This window comes from Sylvia atricapilla, chromosome 2 (genome assembly GCF_009819655.1).
Source record: "Sylvia atricapilla isolate bSylAtr1 chromosome 2, bSylAtr1.pri, whole genome shotgun sequence".
NCBI classification, from domain to species: Eukaryota; Metazoa; Chordata; class Aves; order Passeriformes; family Sylviidae; genus Sylvia; species Sylvia atricapilla.
Genome location: NC_089141.1, coordinates 11,902,481 through 11,922,651, shown reverse-complemented (window position 1 = coordinate 11,922,651; position 20,171 = coordinate 11,902,481).

Genomic DNA, 20,171 nt, shown 5'->3' with positions numbered 1-20,171 from the left:
GCCTACCCTCAGCTATAAGGTGTCAATACTGTCAATCTTTACAAGCTGAAAAAACCCCTAATTTAAAAAGCACAGGTTCCCTGTTGACTCCCTCAGCAGGCTGCACATTTTCAGTAATACATCACTGGATCAACACCACTTCACTGTTAAGGTGCAGAAACTCAATTTGTTTGCTGTGCCATGAAGTCAAGCACACTGTAAAACTGCTGCTCAGTGATAGAAAAAATAACTCTAAAAGCAGACTTTGTGAAAGGAGTTAGGTGATAATATGACACATGCATGGCAGTTCAGTCATGCTTGCCTAAATTCAAATTTCCTTAACTACAAAATTTAATATGCTCCTACTGAGGTTTGCTTTTTCTTTTCCCCTTCAGGAGTTTCATACCTAATTGCAGTTCTGTTGCCTGGTTTGGAAGAGTTAGAAAAACTTCTGGAATGCTAGAAGTGGGAAGAGGGTTTTTATGCTCTCTCTGAGAATGACAGGCATTTCCCAGTGCCAACAGGTAGAGAATTCAGCTGCATCTCCTGGCTGTCAGTGCTGCTTGGCACAACCCCAGGACTCCAGGGCTGGGCAGAAAATGGCCAAAATTAGTGCTTGTAATTCAGTTTTCCTGCTTGCTCTGTGAGAATAATGAAGCTCACTCTCCTCAAATGTGTGTTGAAGCTCAATTAAAATGTGCAAAGTGGATGATATTCATTGATGGAAACTGCTGATAACATGAGAAATACAATGAAAACTGCTTAAAGCTGTTAGAAGATGGAATTGTGGAGCTTAATCACTTTTGAACATCTTAAAATTACACCTTTCTGAGCTTGAATCAGTGGATGTTCATGAATATTTTGGCAGGACCTAAGGGAGGACCTAGGTTATTTTAATCTGCCATCTTTGTATCATTTCTCCAAATCTCTGAAGAGTGCTTGAGTTGAAATGAGATCAAAAATTTGGCATTTTGTCCACTGTTCATGTTAGAAATAGGACAAACATGATCCTTCAAATGAAAACTTAATGGAAAAAAATGAAAACCATGGCTCAGATATGCCTTTGTAACTTTTTTTTATGTCAGCTGAAACTCAAAATGTATTCTGTGTTATTTGATGCTAAAATATTGAAACTTTTTCCTTCAGGAACATGACAAAGATTATCTTGCTGGATACTTTTAAGTCAGCATCATTCAAAGTGTCAGAACTTGATTAGGCAATCCCTTTTCCCAGATTTTTCCATAACCAGGCCAGGGGGATTTGGAAGGTGAGAAGGAATCCTTGAGGAGGAATTTGGACTAGAAAAGGCTGCCGTGGTCCATGAAAGCAGCAAATCCTCTGGATGAGGAGGGAATGGGGAAACCCCTGATCTCAACTTCCTAGCACCCTTTCCCCTTCAGCCTCTGCACCCCACTGAGCCACTGCACACCTTTCACTTGCTCCATGGTTACTGTGAAGATGCATTTGCACTGCTGAGAAACTTTTGAAGTACTGTGAACTTTTTGGTTACATCCTTTTGGTTCCCCTGGTTCCCTCCTGCTGCTTTTTGATTGGTTAGCCCTAATAATGGTATGGAAAAAATTCCACGCAGTGCCTCACTGTAAGCTGCCTTTTAGGCATCATGTGGCTGCTGCTCTGGGGTCTCCCATCCTCCTTCTTGTGACTCCTCAGTGGAAGTCACACAATGTGAGTAGCAAACTCCACATTTAAATTGTTGATACACACACTTCAAAGTAAAGCCTGCAAGAGAGTATCCTAGAAAATAATAGGATAGTTGCTCTAGAAAGATTCTTTTTTCTTGTTTCTTGAAATGAAATAGTTTTCTTCTGCATGGATTTTTTTAAACAGCTTTATGGGCACCAGAAATTTCCTAACAAAACCCATTTGCCAAAATGATCATACTACTTTTCTGTATAGATGTAACAATGAAAGGGATGATATATTTATTACCTGATTATCTTCCATAAAATTCTTCTTATACAATGATACTGCAGTTTAAAAAAACTCATTAAAGACCATTAATGAAATATCAAGTCTCTCGATAACAATTCTAAATTATCTCTGTCATAAAAAGGGACATTGTTAGTCTTTTTTACTTCTAGACTCAATTCATAGAGCAGATTCTGAAGGAGGAAGGTTTGTGTTCACTGTAAATTTTTTGCTAGATGAGCCTTTTGTGTAACACAGTGTATTTTCTCTTGAAAGGCTGGGGTATAAGAATTATTTATTGCAGCGGAATAATGATATAGTGACAGAAATTTGATGGGATAATGGGATACCCCAAAGGGGTTCCCCAGCACTAAATGCCACCCAGCAAAGACAACACTTTCTGAACTTTGGTTTTTTTTTTTTTTTTTTTTTTTTTTTTTTTTTTGTTTGTTTGTTTGTTTGTTTTTTTTATGTTTATGTTGCAAAATTTTAGGCTCCACAGATTGGTGAAGAAAAGGTTTTATTGTTTTTGAGTCTTTTTATGTCATGTGACTAAAATAAACGTGTAATCATGGGTTATTATGGCAGAAGACATTTATAAATTTCATATTATCCTGTTAAAATTCCTTGGGGCAGGAAGGGAAAATAGCTGAGGCAGGAGTACACTACCATGGCATCCAAAGGACACAGAAGGTGGGGAAGAGGAGTGTCATTTTGCCTAATAACAGGAAATCAATTTTGTCTTGTGTGTATTTGTAACAAAATCCTGATAGGAGTCTGTAGGAGCCTACAAACCACACACACCTGATTTTATTGCAGAATACTAGGAACAGATATTTTAATTAAAGTTGTAATTGAATAGTAGTTTCAAGGGAAATTCTCTCTCCTGTTGAAGACTGTCTAAGGAGAAACAGGTAACAGGACAGGTGTTTGAGGTGAGAATGCCTAAAATTTCAATAATGAACTCCCCAAAATGTCAGAAAGATGTTCAGTTTGAAAAGTTAAGTCTAAAAGATTAATTGATTAATCTGGAGCTGGGGAAATGGGTGATGGAGGAGTGGTATTTGGAGTATGCTTTATTTTTTTTTAAACCAGTATCACCTGGCAAAAATACCTACTTTTCATCTTAATAGAATAAAGAGAAGTTGTTAATAATTCCTAGTGCATAAATAAGTCGGTGGCAGCCACAGGAGCGCCGTTGTCCCCAGTGTTAAGAAGATGCTGGGAATCTCCTGGGTGGATTTCACCAGCCCTCACTCAGCAAGCCCTGGGGAGCAGGGATAAAATCTTGTCATGTGCAGGCCAGGTCAGGCCTGGCAGAGGCTGTCACTTGGGGACAGCCAGCTCCTGTGGCAGACAGACCATACTCCTGCAGTGAGTGTGGCAGGTCCCTGGTGACACATTTTGGTCCCCGTGGGCGCGTGTCGTGTCCTGCCCTCAGCTGAGGGGACCGGCCTCGGCTTCCATCATCTCTGCTCTGCCAGCATGGGCTCAGGGGAGATCCACTCCGCTCACAGGGAAGGAGCTCTGTTTAACTAGCCAGGCCTAATTGCAGATCACTCACAGCAGGATTTCTTCCTGAGAAAATACCATAAAACACTCTGAAGATACAACGCGCAGAGGCAGAAACCCCCGAGACCTGCTCAGCCCCCTTGTCATGGGGGGACATTGGGGAATGTCCCTCTGCCATTCCCTCTGTGCCTGTCCCCTGGAGTGATTCCCAGGGAAAAAACACCTCTGGCTGCTGGTGGAGAAAGCAGAAGTTTTGCTCGTGATGACCGAGCTAGGGGAAGCAAAAAAAAGGCAGCTGCTCCCTTGGAGCCTGATGCATTTTAATGAAGGAAGTGCCCTGAAAGCTTTGGAAGGGAAAAGGTTTCAAGTTGAACCATATGCACAAGGTCACCCAGGGCAAAGGACAAAAAGGGTTCAGCCCCTGCAGCACACAACATGACAGTTAAATTGGTTGAAATACGCTGGGATCTTCCTCTGGAGGATGGATATTGAAACAAACCAATTAGGCAATGTGAAGTGGTGGACTGCAGGTCAGTCCGCTGTGCTTTTGGGCAGCTGAAATGATTTAAGAGATTGGAAGGAGGAAGAGAGAAATGAGACCTGGTATAGCTTTACCTGCCTTTCTTCTTTTTTTTTTTTTTTTTTTTTTTTATCGTTGTTTTTAGAGCAGAATTGCTCCATTTTCATTACAGCAATAAGCTGTTGAGAGTGCATTTATCTGTCCATAGATCACAACTTTTCTGTTTGCAGCTAGATTTCATTCACAAATTCAATAAACCTGTCAGGCATCATACACAAGGTGGCTGCTGTTTAGAGCAGTATGTTGATAGGATTTTTAAAGGGAAGAAGGGAAAGGGAATGGGACTCATTGCTGCTGTTTGGGAAGTGAAGTCTGACTACTTGATTTAGAGGCACTGTCCTGCTGAAATGGAAGAGGGATGTGCAAGTTATGTGCTGTGAGTGATATGAGCTGTTCTCAGGCTGTCTCCTGATTCTGATGGACTCAGGACTGCCCTGCTCTGCTCTAGATTCTTCTGCTCAGACATAAAGAACAGAGAAAGCCTTTGACATATTCACTTACATTCTGCTTTGACTGAAGCAACTGAGAGTCTCTATCATAGGAAAATGCCATATCCAAATAATACAATTGTGATGCAGTGTTTGAAGGCTGTGGTGTTACTAAATTGTATCCACAGAACACAGCAATAACAGTACTTTTGTCTTCTATTTTGTGTCAATATTGAACTTTGTAGTCTTTTACTTGCTCCTTAAATAACAGTAAAATTCAACAGCCAAGCAAGGGTAGCATAATATTTGAAGGAGACAACATAATAGACAATGTATTTGAATATGAATTCTTTTGCAAGTCCCAGGGAGCTCCTGATGGAAATTTGTAAGGTCATGACTGACTTGATGGTGTAGTTATAAATTCCTGCTGAACATTAAGCACATTGCTATTCTTCTCATCTCTGTTTGGTCATTAAGGAAAGTGATGAACATCACATGGTGTCAGGAGCGTGGAGCGAGAATGAATTTGGGAAGACTTTAGAAAAGGTCACAGAAAACAAAGGATAGGGGAAGAAAACCCAAAGTGAGGCTGTGGAAGCTCAAAGCTTTCTTACACAGGTTTTAGAGGAAGTTATTTTATGTTTGCTTTTTAGAAGAGTCTCGGAAGTTCATTGCATATCTTGTGGAGAAGAAGAGCACAGATATGCCCTTGACCCTGAGATTGTACTGAGTACTGGGATTATCTAAGAGCCATATTAAAGATACAATCATATAGTCAATCAATTTTCTTCTGACAGGAGTGATAAGTGTCAGTGATATGTGCTAAACTCTGGGTTGTAGCAAACAGAATTCTCTGGGAGGCAAAAACCTAAAAATTCTGCATGTGGCTGGAGTGTTCTCAGTGCAACAGCAAAGGCACAGTAACCCGCTGCTTTTAAATGGTGGCTCCAGCATACCGAAGTCTTCAAAAAAACAGGGGTGGTGATTTAACTGAGACAAAGTTCTGGACAAAGTTTCAGGCAGGCTTGGGCACAAGGCAAAATTAATTTTTCATACCTGAGTCTTTCAAACTCTGTCCTTGCAGAGACAAGACAATGTGACTTTATCTGTCCTAAAGTAAATGTGTGAGTGCTGCTTTATTCCAGCAGGAGCTCTCTCAACCACTTGACCGCTTAGCAAACAAGTTCTCACTTCAATGAGGTTAAAAACTTCCTTCCATCCCTCAGTAATTTTTTTTTTCATGCAAACCTTATATTTTATGTCTGTCTCTGTGTCAAAAGCCTTTGTGATAAGTGTCTAAACACTACAGTTGTAGCTACTGCTGTTTTCACTCTTCCAAGGTAGTTCTGTGATGAGCTGAAGTGATGCTCATCTTTTTTGTTTTCAGGCAACCTATAACCTCTTCCTAAACTTGTGACACTTTGTACTACCAAATCACAATTAATTTCAACTCATCAAGATTTTCGAAGGTATCCAGGAAAACAGGCTCTTACCTCATAAATTGACATATTTACTTGATCAGCTGCTAATGAAACTGAGTGAAGGCATGGTTGATTAATGTTCAGGAATAACTTAAACCTGTTCATTCTGGTTTTCTTGTCACTCATGCGCTGGCTAATTAATATGGTCACATTTTAAGGACAACTCTTCATGGTGAAACTGAAGGCAGCCTGCTTCAGAAAATAATGTATTAATTCATTGTTGTGTTGCTGTGCTGTGCTGCCTGGCATGAAGGCTGCCTGCTTTAATGGAAGATGTGAGGAATTTATTTTTTGTAAGTAGTGACCTTTTCTACCAGGGCATGTGCTAAATGGCAGCCAGCTATGCATCAGAAAACAATTGTGCCTGGCAGTGCAACTGTTTATATGTTCACAAGGCCTTTGAGCTCTTGAGTGTTCCCTGGCATTTAATCTGAGCTGTGCACTGGAAAGGAATCAACTTTTTAAAACAAATACACGTGTTTTTGGAATCCAGATCTGAAAATAACGTTGTTGAATATCCATTTTTGTATTTCACGCTGTCTGAGAGATGGCTATATTGTCATTCATCAGGTTTATTATTAAATGTTTGAGACATTTTTGCTGCCATTAATTTCCAATTTCAGAACTGATTTAGTATGATTTTGTAAATTATCTGGAGGAAACATTTTTCAAAGACACATGTTGAAATAGGCACTCCTCTAATAAAAGTCAACAGAAAATGGGCACTTATTTCTCTATCTTTTCCCTTGCTCACAGCCAGTGGAATAAATTGTTGAATTGTTTTTTTTTTCTTTTGTTCTTTTGCATTATTATACAAGTAATGTGTGCTCTCAATGAGTCTAATTATTATTTTTCCCTAGGCACTACAGAAATTCTATTTATTACATCCTAACGAGAAAAGACTGCTCTGATTTTATGTTTGAGTTCCACTACACAGAATTGACTGAGGTGTTGTAGTGTATTCCCAAATGTTTTGAGATGGATTACTTAGAGTTCCCATTTATAAAAAAAAGTCAAAGCCATATCCCAGCAGGACTATATGGGTCTTTGCAGGAGTGAGATCAGTTTTATTTGTCCTCTTCATTTGCACTGGCATTTGGGTTTGTTATCAATTTAGTAGGGTGAGAAATCCTGTTGTTGTGAAATCCTTGGTGTTAGAGATGAGCAGCTCAAGCAATAAAAAAGGGGTTTTAATTTTTTTCATGGATATGTGTTCTTTTCAAAAGTGTCCTGATTTTGAATGCACTGGATTTTAAGCATTTAATTCTTCTATTTTCATGATATTTGAGTTAAAAGAAACAAACTACTCATATACTTGCCTGTAAACTGTTTTGTTTGAATAAGGATATTCAGTACTTTGCCAATTCAGTACTTTGCCAATTTGCCAATGGTTTTACCAGTACTTTGCCAAATCCATTTTTTTCCAAATGGTTGCTGTGGAATAGCACAGATTTACAAGCTGCTGAAAGTATTTTGGTGTGTTAGCTGTTTCCTTTGGATCCTGTGCTTTCTTTAAACAAACTGTGCCATTTGTAGTTCCTGGCAAACATTTCTTCTTCTTTGTGAATTACAACAGTCCCCCCAAAAAAGTCAGTGTTGGAACTGATTTGGACCCCGTTTTTAATTAGAAGAAGATGAAACAACTAATAAAAACGTCCTTTGCAACAAGGAGAAACCCTCTTCTTCCCCATTTAATTTCCTGAATATTTTTCCCAGTCTCACCCCTTGCTGAGGGAATTCACAGTTTCTCCACTTCAGCTTGAGAGGAAATGTGAAAATGCAAACCCCACAGATGCAAAAACAACCCTGGTAAAACATCTCAATGATGCATTTTCATTCAGCTCTGACTAAAAGCAGATCCTTTCACTGCTTTTCCTCTTAAAGGGGTGCATTCCTATAGTTAAAATGGTACCTTGAGATTTATAATATAATATATATATACATACATACACACACACATATATATATATATCCCTATATATGCATTAGACTGAAGAACACCTACATTCTGTTGTGTAAGGTGGATGTAGTGTAATTCATTTTTTAGTGGATATAATTAGTAAAATCTTCACTATTGGGAAGCATGAATGAGCAATAAATGTTAATTTTTTAAAATTTTTTAGTCTGCATAAAGGCTATGAAGGTTTCTATCAATTGGAACTGGGCCAAAATGGCTTTCTCATGTTTTTAAGAACCAGATAAACTCTCTTTTTTTTTTTCTTTTTTCCCCCCTTTTGTTTTTCTTTTTTTTTTTTTTTTTGAGTGTGTAAAAGATCAGTTGAAGCAATACTTCACTGCAGAAGACCAGATTTTTTTAAATTCTTTGTGGGAAATTGTTAGAATCTAATGAATTGTGTACTAATAACTATTATAAAAATTATATTATATTATAAGTAATAACTTATAAGAATTTTATAATAATAAACTATTATTATAAATACCATTATTACTAGGCAGTTTATTTTATTTATGAATAAGTAGGTAGCTACATAAAAATGTGTTTATACTTCCCATTATGTTTGTTACTATATATGTTGTATTTAAAGTGTACATGACAAAACAGCAGAATTTCACAGTCTGAGATTTTTTCCATTTCTTTGTCTGTTCTAATTGCAAAATCTCAGCAAAAGTGGATGTTTCTTTCATTTGCAGTTTACCCTACGAGGGAGCCTGAAGTGCGTTGGGATATCTGCATTAGAAACAATCCACATCATTTGATGCCTAAGCTATTCTGTTTATGCTGAGAAGTGAAGATGTCCCTTTCCCTGCTGTCCCTGGATTTCTGCTGTCTTTACTCTCTGTCCTTGGATGGATGGTGAAAAGTTGTTTTTCCTGTGAAGCACGCAGCCTGTCATGCTGCTTTGAACCACATTTAGTTCCAGCCCAGTGCTCTGGGTTTCCCAGGAAATGCCAGCTGACCATGGGAAGAGGCTCAGCTCAGCAGAACAAATCCCATTCCATCACAGTGGATGGGGAATCTCGTGGAAATGCCCCTGCAGTATATATACTGTGTGTAACCCTCGGCTCTGAGCAGCTCTTAAAGATGTTGCCCTTTTATGCTTCCCAAATCCTACAAGCCAGCAGCCCCTCTGTTTCTCCATGACCTGGCATTTGCTCTGATGCTCAGGGGCCAGCTTGCTTGCCAGCTTTTCCTAAATTAGGAAATGGCATCTAATGTGAGGTTGGGGACACTCCAAAGGCAGCTGTTCCATGCAGGGCTCAGCACAGATGTGTGTCTTGGAGCTCCGGGATGAACAGCCCTGCAGGAGCAGCAACACCACACACTGGGGGAAATGTTTCCAGAGCTTGCTTTTCCATAGGAAACTCCCTTTAAAGGGAAATTTTGGGGAAAATATCTGTCTTATAGTGATGGTTTGCCAGGGCAGATGTAGCTCTTGTAAACTAAGAAGGCATCACCTCCAGGACAGTGCAACACTCTGCCTTCTGTCCTCTGGAGTGACTTCAGTCAGAATCCAGATTTAATAGAATTACTTTATAACTATGTCTTAGGTGAAGCCTTACTTTATGCCAGTGAAGAAAGTGGGTTTTTTTTTTTCCTGTACATCTGTCGAATTCCTGTGATCATATTATCACAGGAATAAGCTGCAAAGATTTTGACAACTTGGAATATGACAATGACCATTTGGTTGTCCAAAATACAGGGTTTAAAAACAAAGAAACTTGACTTTACTTATAGAACAGTTTAGTATACCCTAAAATGTGTCTTACTGTCCATGTTTGGGTCATTTGGCTTGTTGAATATGAGGCATCCACACTCTGTGTCAATACAGCTCAGGCTTTCTGTCCTTCATATAATTGCATGTCCTTTATGAAGTAATTGTAGAGCTATCAGTGCTGAACCTTACAGCAGAGATTGGTAAGCCTTTTATCTTTCCTAGGTGTATGCTGATTGAAGACTGGTGTGATTTCACTTGCCAGTGCTCTATGCTCTAGATATACATTAGCCATAAACCCTTTTTTTGTGTGTGTGTTTTTGTGTGTGTGTGTGGTTTTAACCCATTCTTTGCATGTTTTTGTTTTTTTTTTGTCCCAGACTGTTCTAATTAATCAAATGTTTTAGGATGGAGGAAGAGGGGGTGATGTAGGAAAACCTGGCAGAGATTGTATCAAAGGCAATTCTCTTCCCCCTCGAGGAGCAGACAATCCTGCCCGCACTAATCCTCAGCCCTCCCCTTGAGTTCTCTCTGATATCTGAGGCGGCTGAACCCCGTCAGAGGGGCTCTCACGAAAGAGGAACCTCTGATCTGACAAATCGATTGGCAGAGAGGGAGAGTGAAGGGGAAATGACCTCCCTGACGAGGGCTGGAGTCTTTTCCCAGGAAGCCTGGAGCTGCGGGGAGTGGGAGCATCCCTGTTTGGGAACTGGGGCTGAGGATGGAGACAGGCAACAAAAGGCTCTCAGCTTCTCTCCTGATCAGCCCGACAAGGGAAACAACCACATCTGATGTTAAGTGGAGGTCAATTGCCAATAATTGGGCTAATTAAAAACAAATACTGAAATGATATTGCAAGTCCAGCCCGGACTCTACTGAAGTCAAGTAATTAGAGCATGGAACCATCAATTAAAATCTACAGGGAAGAAGTTGGTGTGGTTAAGGGATAAGCTAGATGTTTAAAAAAAAAACCCAAACAAAAAAGTGGATGGTAATTGGCACAATGGCCCTCATTTAGCATGAAATCTTTTATTTTAAAAGCAGGTGCTGTCACTTGCAATGAGCTGTAATGGTTTTTTAATTTTGCAGCCATAATGTAGGTAGGAAGATAATTTGGCAATGCATAGATCGATATACACTTAATTAGAGTCACTAAAGCAACACCTTAGCAGGTACAGTTCACTGTGACAGAGCCACAGAGTCCTCCTGAAAATATTCAAAGCACTGTTCTCTAGTCTTCTGTATTCTTGTATGAACTCTAGCTCTCAAGGAATTAAACTTTTGGGCTGCACCCCCAACTAAGTTTAGCACCCCAAAGTAAGTTTAGCATCACAATCATCAGAATAATTCCTGTCTTAACTATTTCAGTCCAGACAGTTTACTGCCAAGATGTTTTGGTAATAATTTTAAGCATGAATAGCATGGATTTCTCTGAGAGGAGGTGTTAGAAGATAAAAATGGTTTTCTGTATTTCTAAGCAAAAAAATCCCCCCAAAATTTAAAAAGTTTGAATAGAGCAAAGAGTAACAGCCTGCTTCTGGTGTCACCTATGGAGCAAAAATTCACTTAGCAAGATCAGAAGTATAACTTGGAGGTGTTTCTGCTTGCAGCTTGGTTAGAAAAGCTAGCAAAAAAAAAAAAAAAAAAAAAAAGGCATTTGTGATCTTACCTAAAGTAAATATCTGGGGTTCCTCATTTATTCTTTTGAACAAAATAATTGAAAATATACATTAAATGACCCTTGAAATTATTGGAAATCTAAAGAATTTTATGGCATCCATTTTTCTATCAGCACCTCCTGAGGTAGCAGCTCAGGTATCTGAGAAATAGAAAATATATGCAAAATTTATACAAGCAGTATTTATTCAAATATTTATATATATGTGGCTGTATAAATATAACTGATGGAAATGACAGACCAGTGGTTGATACACACCGTGGAATAAGGGAAATGGTGTTTTTCCCTGGCTCACACTTGGACTGTGGTTCTTCAATGCTGCCTGAGGAATTTCTGCAACTGCAGTTTGCTGTGATTCCCTCTCCTGAGGATGCTCTGCTGTCTGATGCTGCAGCTTCTCCTGGTGTTCAGGTGTTGCAGAGTTGTTTTCTTTTCAGCAGGACATCAGCACCTGCAATCAACTAGTGAGCAGAATTCTACTAAAAATAGATTATTAGTAGGAGAGGTGTTTTGTGCTTCTGCACAAAGACATTTATAAAGCAGAGCAAAATAGTTACAGCACTCTAATTTTGTACACGGCTGCATCAAAACATACTGGAGGCAGTGGACATAGTTGGAACAAAAAGATTTTTGTTTAGGCACATCCCCCCCCCCAAAAAAAAAACCAAAACAAAACAAAAACCAAAATATCAAGTGCCTACCTATAAGTCACAAGAAAGGCAGCAAAAGAAGTGTGAATGAACATAGTGGAAAAATAATTTGCTGCTTTTCTCCGTACCCAGGCAAAGCACTAAGGTTCCTGTGCATCCAAAATGAATGTGAAGTTGAACCAGTTTGAACAGCAGCATTTGTTTTGCCCTTGCAATTAATAGTAAAAAAAGTCCTCCACAAATATTTTAGCTTTGCATGATTCTAAAAAATAAAGAAGGAAAATGTTATCCAGAGCTACAGTAGAAATCTGCAGCCAAATAAAGCAAATGGAGCCAAGGAGCAGCTTGTTCTAACCTTGCAGCAAGCTTCAGCTGAAATATTCAGGCATGGAAAATATTTTATTGAGTATAATCTGGATGTGTCAGGGCAATTGGAAGTGACAGCAACTATTTAGAGCTTTAAATAACCCCAGTGTTACTGTAACTGATCACCATCAGGATAAAAATTGAAGTGTAATTTGTTTGATACTCCCTCTGGCTTTCCTTCATATCTCTTTCTGCTTCTCCCCTTTGTAAATATATTGACTTTTATAGCCGTGTTAACTTCCCTGGCTTAAAAGTTGTCTTTGTTTGCTTTGCGGTAATTGCAGCGTCTCCTTTGCTGCTGACAAGATTTAGGCTTTGAGATAACTCTGTCACCTGGAGTTGTGGTTTTTAGGAGCTGTTGTCTTCCTGCCACCATCAGGCTTTCACTCAGAGGAGTGATGCTGTCTCCCAGATTAATGCACATTCCCCAAAGAATTGATCAGACGGTATTTTCATCCACGCTGGAGGAACGTAACTAACGAGTCCCAAGTTTTATTGAGCAGTAAAGATCCTGTTTTCAATAGGGTCTCTTTAAAAGCGAGGCTCTTTGTAGCTGTTTCCTCTTCCTGGAGCGTTTGTTCTGCTCCCTGTAAAGATTCTGCATTTAAAAACCCTTAGCAGGGAGAGCACAGAGCTTTGTGATGCCTTTACCATGAAAAAATTATCACTATTGGTAGTAAAACAACTGTAATGGTTCCCAGTTGTGGCATTCTTCAGCTGTCTGTACTTTGGTGTGTAACACTGAGTTTCACAGTGACTTCTCTGTCCTCTCCATCCTCGCTGATTCATTTTGCAGAATTTTATATCCTCTCATTTGCAAGTTAAAATAATGCTTAGGCATTCATATTCCCCTAATAACAGAGCATATGCTTAGAGCAAGGCTGGGACCATCATTCCTACTGCATCCTGAGGAAAGGGGGGTGCAGCAGGTATGGGGACAGCCCTCATCCTTGCAGAAAAAAAGCCATTTTCTTTCTCCATTTTGGAGGCAGAGGAGATAAAGGTGAGAGAATAAAGGTGTTCGTTTTGGTTTTTTTTTTTTTTTTTTGTCTCTGCAACTCTGTTACACCAATCAGAGTGGATAGGATGGGTTATGAATAACATTTTCATTTTATAAATAGCAAGAAGCTGCAATGTCTCAAGACACACAGGTGCATTAAACTGTGTTCCAAAGGTGTGACACCTCCCAGGGAAGTAAAACTTTGCACCTGAGGCTGTGCTCCAAAATTTCCACCCCTCCAGGTGAAGGCAGAAAATGGGATTTGCTCTGCAATTTTGCTACAGCAGATACGGGTTGTTTCATTTCCCATCCCAATAGGATAATTGTGGATTGCTGCTTCGCAGGTGGCCTTGGGGAGCTTTGAGCAGAGTCCAGTGTTGCAGAAGCCTCATAAAACCCTTCAGCCAGAGATAATGACCATTTATCCAACAGAGCCTTAAAAGGCAGCAAAACACACCCTTGGCTGCTTGGCAGGACACTGATCACACCTTTAGTTTGCATTCAGGGTTTCTGGGAATGGCTGCAGTCTTAGGAGAAATGAAAAGCTTTGTTTTTTTTAAAAGTGGTTGCATGACAAGTCTTCCCCTGGGTAGGAGTGCTACTGAGCACTCTAATGAGTGCCCAGGATGGTAAGCCATGCCTGGAAAAAGAAGAAAACGCTGCTAAAATATCATAACTTTGTAAACCTTTCTCTCAAAGACAAACACCCCAATGTTCTGTCAGAGGCAGTAACACTGGTTATTTGGAATTTGTGGCTATTTAAAAGCTGTATTTTTCTGATATAAAAAACCCACCAAACAAACCCAGAACTCAGTCCAGTAAGATAACACTTTTCACTAGCTCTATAGTTTTTAAAATATTTAAAACAGAATAAGGATTAATAATTAAACCCATCTGTTTTGGGTAGAAGGCATTTGTGCTTGACCTTCTTTGGAAAGCTCTAATATTGCAGTAGCATTTTACTGTGGTTGCATATTATATTTTCCTGTAGAGTATAAGGAACATTGTGTGGCATCCATGAAAGAAAACTCTGCAGGAATAACCCTGCACTTCCAGTTGTTGTGTTCCTCTTACCTATGTCCCCCAGCTCACAGTAATTTTAAATCATTAATTTACATATTTGTGTCTTTTTATTTACACAGTGTATTTTTATTTATAACTAATTGATGGTTTGCCATGCTGTCTATTATACTGCATTTTACAGGATATAAACCCTACATATTAAAGAAGTTTCACTCATAGAAATAGTGAAAAAAGAGCAATAAAAAAGCTGCCTGGTATAATTCCCAACGTGCCATAAAGTAAATGCTTCTGACTAACAAAAAAAGACCCAAGATTTTTACACAGCCGTGGTTAACAATAGTGCAGTGATACTCTTAGCCATACAAATGGATGCACTTTCAAATACATGGTATAATTGCTGAATACATCCCCACTGGGATTGGGGGTAGAATTACTGCAGAACAGTATTAGAATGTGAAATAAGAAAGGCCATTTTTATGTCTTACAAAGAATTCTGCCCACAGATTGGCTACAGATTTTCTGCTGCTGGCTCAAAATAGAAAATCCTTGATTAGATCTTCAACCAAAGATTAGCCACAGGGATCTGGGGTGATGTTATGTATATGGGAAAAGACATGTATTTATTCTGCTGTGGATGCCAGTGACTCCATGGCTCTCTATTAAAGTTGTTATTCTGACAGAACCATGAGGTGTAGCTGTTGTGTGTCCTGCTGAGTGTGATCTGGCCTCACCCACTGCCTGCAGACAGAGAAGGAAAGGCTGAGCTGGCTTTGCATTTGTTAGCATTTCTTTTTAAGTGTGTTATTAAATACAACCCTTCTCAACGCAGAGCCAAAATATTTATAAAGTCCACACAAGTTTCAAAATTTCAATGTATTTTTAAAAATAATGCTGGGCACACAAGAGAACCGTGATACTTTATTTCGTAGACAGGCAGTAACTGAGGTACACAAGTGAACAAATGAAGTTGTATTTATGATAGTTGTTCAGAAATGTGAACAAGGTGATGCCCACCACAGCAGAGTAGGTGGTGGTAGTAATTTGTAGTATTTAATGTATTTAATTTAATTAATAATTTAATTTATTTAATTTAATAAATAGTGTATTTAATGCTTTATTTTTCCTTTTTCAGCTTGGATATCATTATGTCAAAGCTATTTTCTCAAGGATGGATTTGTGATGAACTAAATGTTCTCCTTTCTGTTTTAAGCCCAGTGTGACATCCAATAAGAATATTAATATCAGATATAATGAGACTATAAATTACCTTCTCTGTTCTTAAGAATGGTGCTGAAACACCAAGCAATAATAGAGAAGTTACCTATTTTGTGAGAGTGAATGAATATCCTAAGCAGATGCTCAAGACAAAAAGTAAAATATAACTATAAAAAGCCTGAAGAAATAGGACATAAAACTGTCTCATGCAGGTGCTTTCCTAGGAGAAAACAATTTCGATAACATCATGAATTACAGAAATAGTAACAGGTGAATCTAATACCTTGTGCTTATCTAGCAAGTGCTTGGCAAGATTAAGAGAAGACACAAAATTCTGCTTAGCTGATATACAGGGGTCCAACAGTTTGTTTGATACAGCTGTTAATCATCTGCCCTGAACACTTTAATTATGTTTCAGGGATTAATGAGTCTGATGTCCTGTGGAGGAATATCAGGTTTGGAGGTTGTTAGGTTGTGGATTTTTTTTTTTGTTGAGCATATTCATTTGCCACTCAGGTTTTTTAGGTAAGCATGTGGATAAAGGGTTTGATTTGTTCTTTTTAAAACCCCTAAGAGAAGAATAATTCTATTTTTAAACAATTGTGTTTTTGTTTTTGTTTTTTATTAAAGGCACTTTGTACTAACATGGAAAACGGCAATTCTCAATACAATATAGAGACTAAAAAGGAGTAACGTTTATTTCATGGTAAAACTCTCTACAGTTGCACAGCTGTAGTCACTTTTTGCTTAGGAAATTATTTGAAGTATAAATGTTAGGGATTCTCTCTCACACCTTTCAAGTGTTTCCCAAAATGCTTTTTTAAGCTCAGTTTATTAATGTACATCAGAGCTGCACTTCATCCTGTTGAGGTGTTGGTGCTGAGGGCTTTTTAGGATATAAAGAGGACGTGAGCAGTTCCACTGAGGCAGTAGGTAGGGCATTTCTTCAGGGGTCTAAAGCTAATGGCTAATTAAAAAAAAAAAAAACACCAAAAAACAAACAAAACAAAACAAAAAAAAAAAAAAAAAAAAAAAAAAAAAAAAAAAAAAAAAAAAAAAAACCAAAAAAACCCCAACCAAACAGCTTTTCTATGAATTTAACCAGGCCCCAGTTGATGACATGCACCTTCTATTCCCACACAGTTTCTGAAGTTTCAATGTTTGCCATGTTAAGAACAAACCTTGACAAAACACCACGGCTCCCCTCAGGGTTTGCCCCCATTCAGGTTGTGGAACAGTCTCGTCTGGAAGCAATATTTAATGAATCTTAATCATTTTTCTTTAGGAGTCACATCTCACTTTCTGCTACCCTGGCTGGGTAGGATTAAGTAAAGGAAAAAGGTGTGTGCTGCATCCAAAAGATTAAACAACAAAAAGGGCGTGAATGTCAACTCAGTGATGTGACCATCCCATGATGATTTAGAGGGACATTTGTAGAAATGCCACTCACTGAGCCGTGAAAACTCATGTTCAGCAGAGTTACCTTCATCACACAGACCCTGGATGGTTTTCAGTTCCAGTTACTGACATCCAAGGTGCTCTGAGCTGGTCAGAAATAAGCAACACCGATTTTGGTATGATCAGGTAAAGGGAGAGGAAACAGTAATTTGGGGTTTTGAATATTTAAAATAACAGTTCTCATTCATTAGAATGAATGTTCAGTCATGAGTAAGCCAAGTGGTGATTTCATAAGGCCAAGAGATTAGAGCTGGTCCTAACAAGTGACAGTAATGAGACCACTGGTGTAGTTTGCAATAATTCACTGCTTGTATGTGGTTGGTGAGATTTATCCAAAACTGGGTCCAAACACATTTACAGGTACTGCTGAATTACAGTGTGAGAGAGGTGAATAGTCAATAGGACTTTTTGAATGATGATGAGAAGTAAAAAAGCCTGGTTTAATCTTATTAGAAGGAGTGAAATGATACGGAAAGTGACTGAAAGCTAATCAGCCCTGGGGATTACTGTAAGGCTTTGGTGAGTAACATGGTGTGCTTTTATTTTATGATTTTTTTCTTTAATTTCAGGTTTTCCCATTCCATTGTTATAGCAGAAATACAAAATAAAATAAGTTTACTGTTTGACCTAGTCAGTCACTTGAGCCTAATCTTACTATTTTTAGCTGGATTCACATCATCATATTAGAACATCTCAGTCAGCAATGTATAAAAGATACTCCCTTTCAATTTATTTTCCTGTTAACTGTGTTCTTAAGCCCCAGGAAAATCAAACTGGAGTACAATGTGAATGAATGAAACAATTATTTGTGGTCTGAAATGGAAGATAGTGACATTTTTTTTTTGTCAAGGGAGCAAATTACAGAATGTTTCACTTTGTGCGTGACTTCTTTTTCCAGAGTCACTGGATAGCAGCTTTAGCACAAATTTTCCATTATAGGAAGGAAGAGACTGAAATATGAAAAAAAATATAATTCTCACTCACAGTCCACCCAGAAGACAGACTGTATGAACTTTAAATCCTAAAAGGAGCTGGTTATTGAAGATTTTGAGGAGATACATTGTATTACCAGAGCTGCTCATCCCAGTTCCTGAGGCTTAGCCTTGAGACAGGGGGATTCAGACCAGCTCCCAGGGCTGCATTGAAACAGGAAACCATTATATGTGTATTTAGGGCAGTACATGCTGTTTATTAGGATCTCTGAGGCACACAGTCACACCCAAATGCTCTTTTTTCTAGCCCTGAAAGTAAAAGTCACCATTTCTTTTACTGGAAAAAAAGCCTTGAAGCTATGCTCTGATTCCAGTCACCACAGAGCCATCTGTCTAAGTCAGAAAATAAAAAGGAAAAAAATCCCATGTAAAATAAAATAAATAATAAAAACCCCTTCTGATATGGGGGTCCATGCCTTTGCTGTAGTCTAGCTGTGATGCATAACAACCAAAAAATGTTCTGAATTTATGTGTTGTGTAATATATATGCTATTTTAGAAGGTAATGCATTTCCCCCCAGCTGTATTAAGCTGGCAGCAGAGGATCTCTGCAACTCCATCTACACAATGCTGATATAATTTCATGTGGTTTGGGGGTATTATTTCCACATTCAAATAACTTTTTTTGTTGTTTGTTTAGATTTGGGAGGGTTTTTTTGTTTTGTTTTGTTTTGTTTTTAATTTAAAAATACAGGCTGACAGTTTGAACCGTAAGATGCCATCATCAAGTATGATTTAAGTGTGCTAATATAGGATATCCCAAACTGGTAATGAATCCAGTTTTACAATACCCTTGAAAAGAACATGATAATGTGTGATAGAACAAATAATTGGAACTGGATTTAGAAGACTTTATCAGTATTGCCAGTACAAAGCAGCCTCTCTGTAAAATGACCCACTCAATCTGTGAGCTTCTTTTTCATTAATATCCATGACATACATTAACACAGTGTAAATTCCTATATTTTCAAATTAGCCTTTAAAATTTACTAGATCTGACACCTGAAAAATCAGAGTCTCTGATAATCTGTAGATGAGAAAATCAGCCTTTGTGAGGCAGAAGATTATCAGATCACCTAAAATCCGAAAAGGAGGAAGGAATCCACAGCCAGCAGCTTGTTGATGGTGAGTGAAGTACAGCCAAGAACTTCAGACCTGTAGGTTTTAGTGGGATGGAATTCTTGTTTTGTTTTCCCCCTCTTTTTTCTTTTCCTTTGCTTAAAATGAGGGAGGAAAAGAGCAGTCAGGTCCAGAGCATTAATTTGAACTTACACACATAGCAAGAAATGTTGAAGGACACCAGAGAAGGATCCTGTAAACAATAGAGTATTCTGAGGTTGAGCTCAGATACCATCTGTAATCAACCTCTCCAACATTTATTTTCTTGCTCTCATCAGTAGGCATCATAAATCACCATGGAAAACATGGAATTAAGGAAAGGCTGACCATAGATAGGAAAACAGGATTGCTGAGGAAAATAAAACTCAAAATGCAACTCTTGGACTGGAACAAGGTTCAACTCCCCATACATTGCATTATGATGTGTGTTTTGTGAACAAACACAGCAAGCACACACTAATTCTGTAAATGTAAGTGTAAATCTGCTGATCTGGAACTGGCATTTTTTATGGGTCTTGAACTCCACAATAAATAGATGAGATCCCAATATTTTAGACCAATTCGACTGAATACTCTCTTGAGAGTGCCATGGGGCATTTGTAAAGGGCCAGAAGTTTGGAATTTTTGGTTTTGATACACGAGTGAGGTCAGGCTGGGATAAGCCTGGGATTCTGCTGGAATTTTTGAGTACTGCCCATGACAAATTTTCTTTAGGACCTTCATGTCAGTTCTCACAGAAAAAAAGTCGTGTTGCTTACCACTGCTGAAAGGATGGTTGAGTACTAGACCTGCAATGTGCTCATCTCACCAGAAATGGTTCCTGCAGGGCTCTGTTCCCTCCTGGCCAGGGAAGACTTGGAAAATACAATCTAGCTTAGAAAATAATAGTTTTTAATGTTTAACGTTTTAGAATTTATCAGACTATGCCGTATTTTCCTTGGAGGCTTGCTACACACAGTGATAAGAGAGGAGAACAAGAGAAGGCAAGAAAAAGGATTTTAACAGTAAAAGTGAAGTCCAGTGCACCAGCTTGGTGCACTGAATATATTTGATGACTAAATATTCTTGTTCTGTCTTTTGAATGTTAA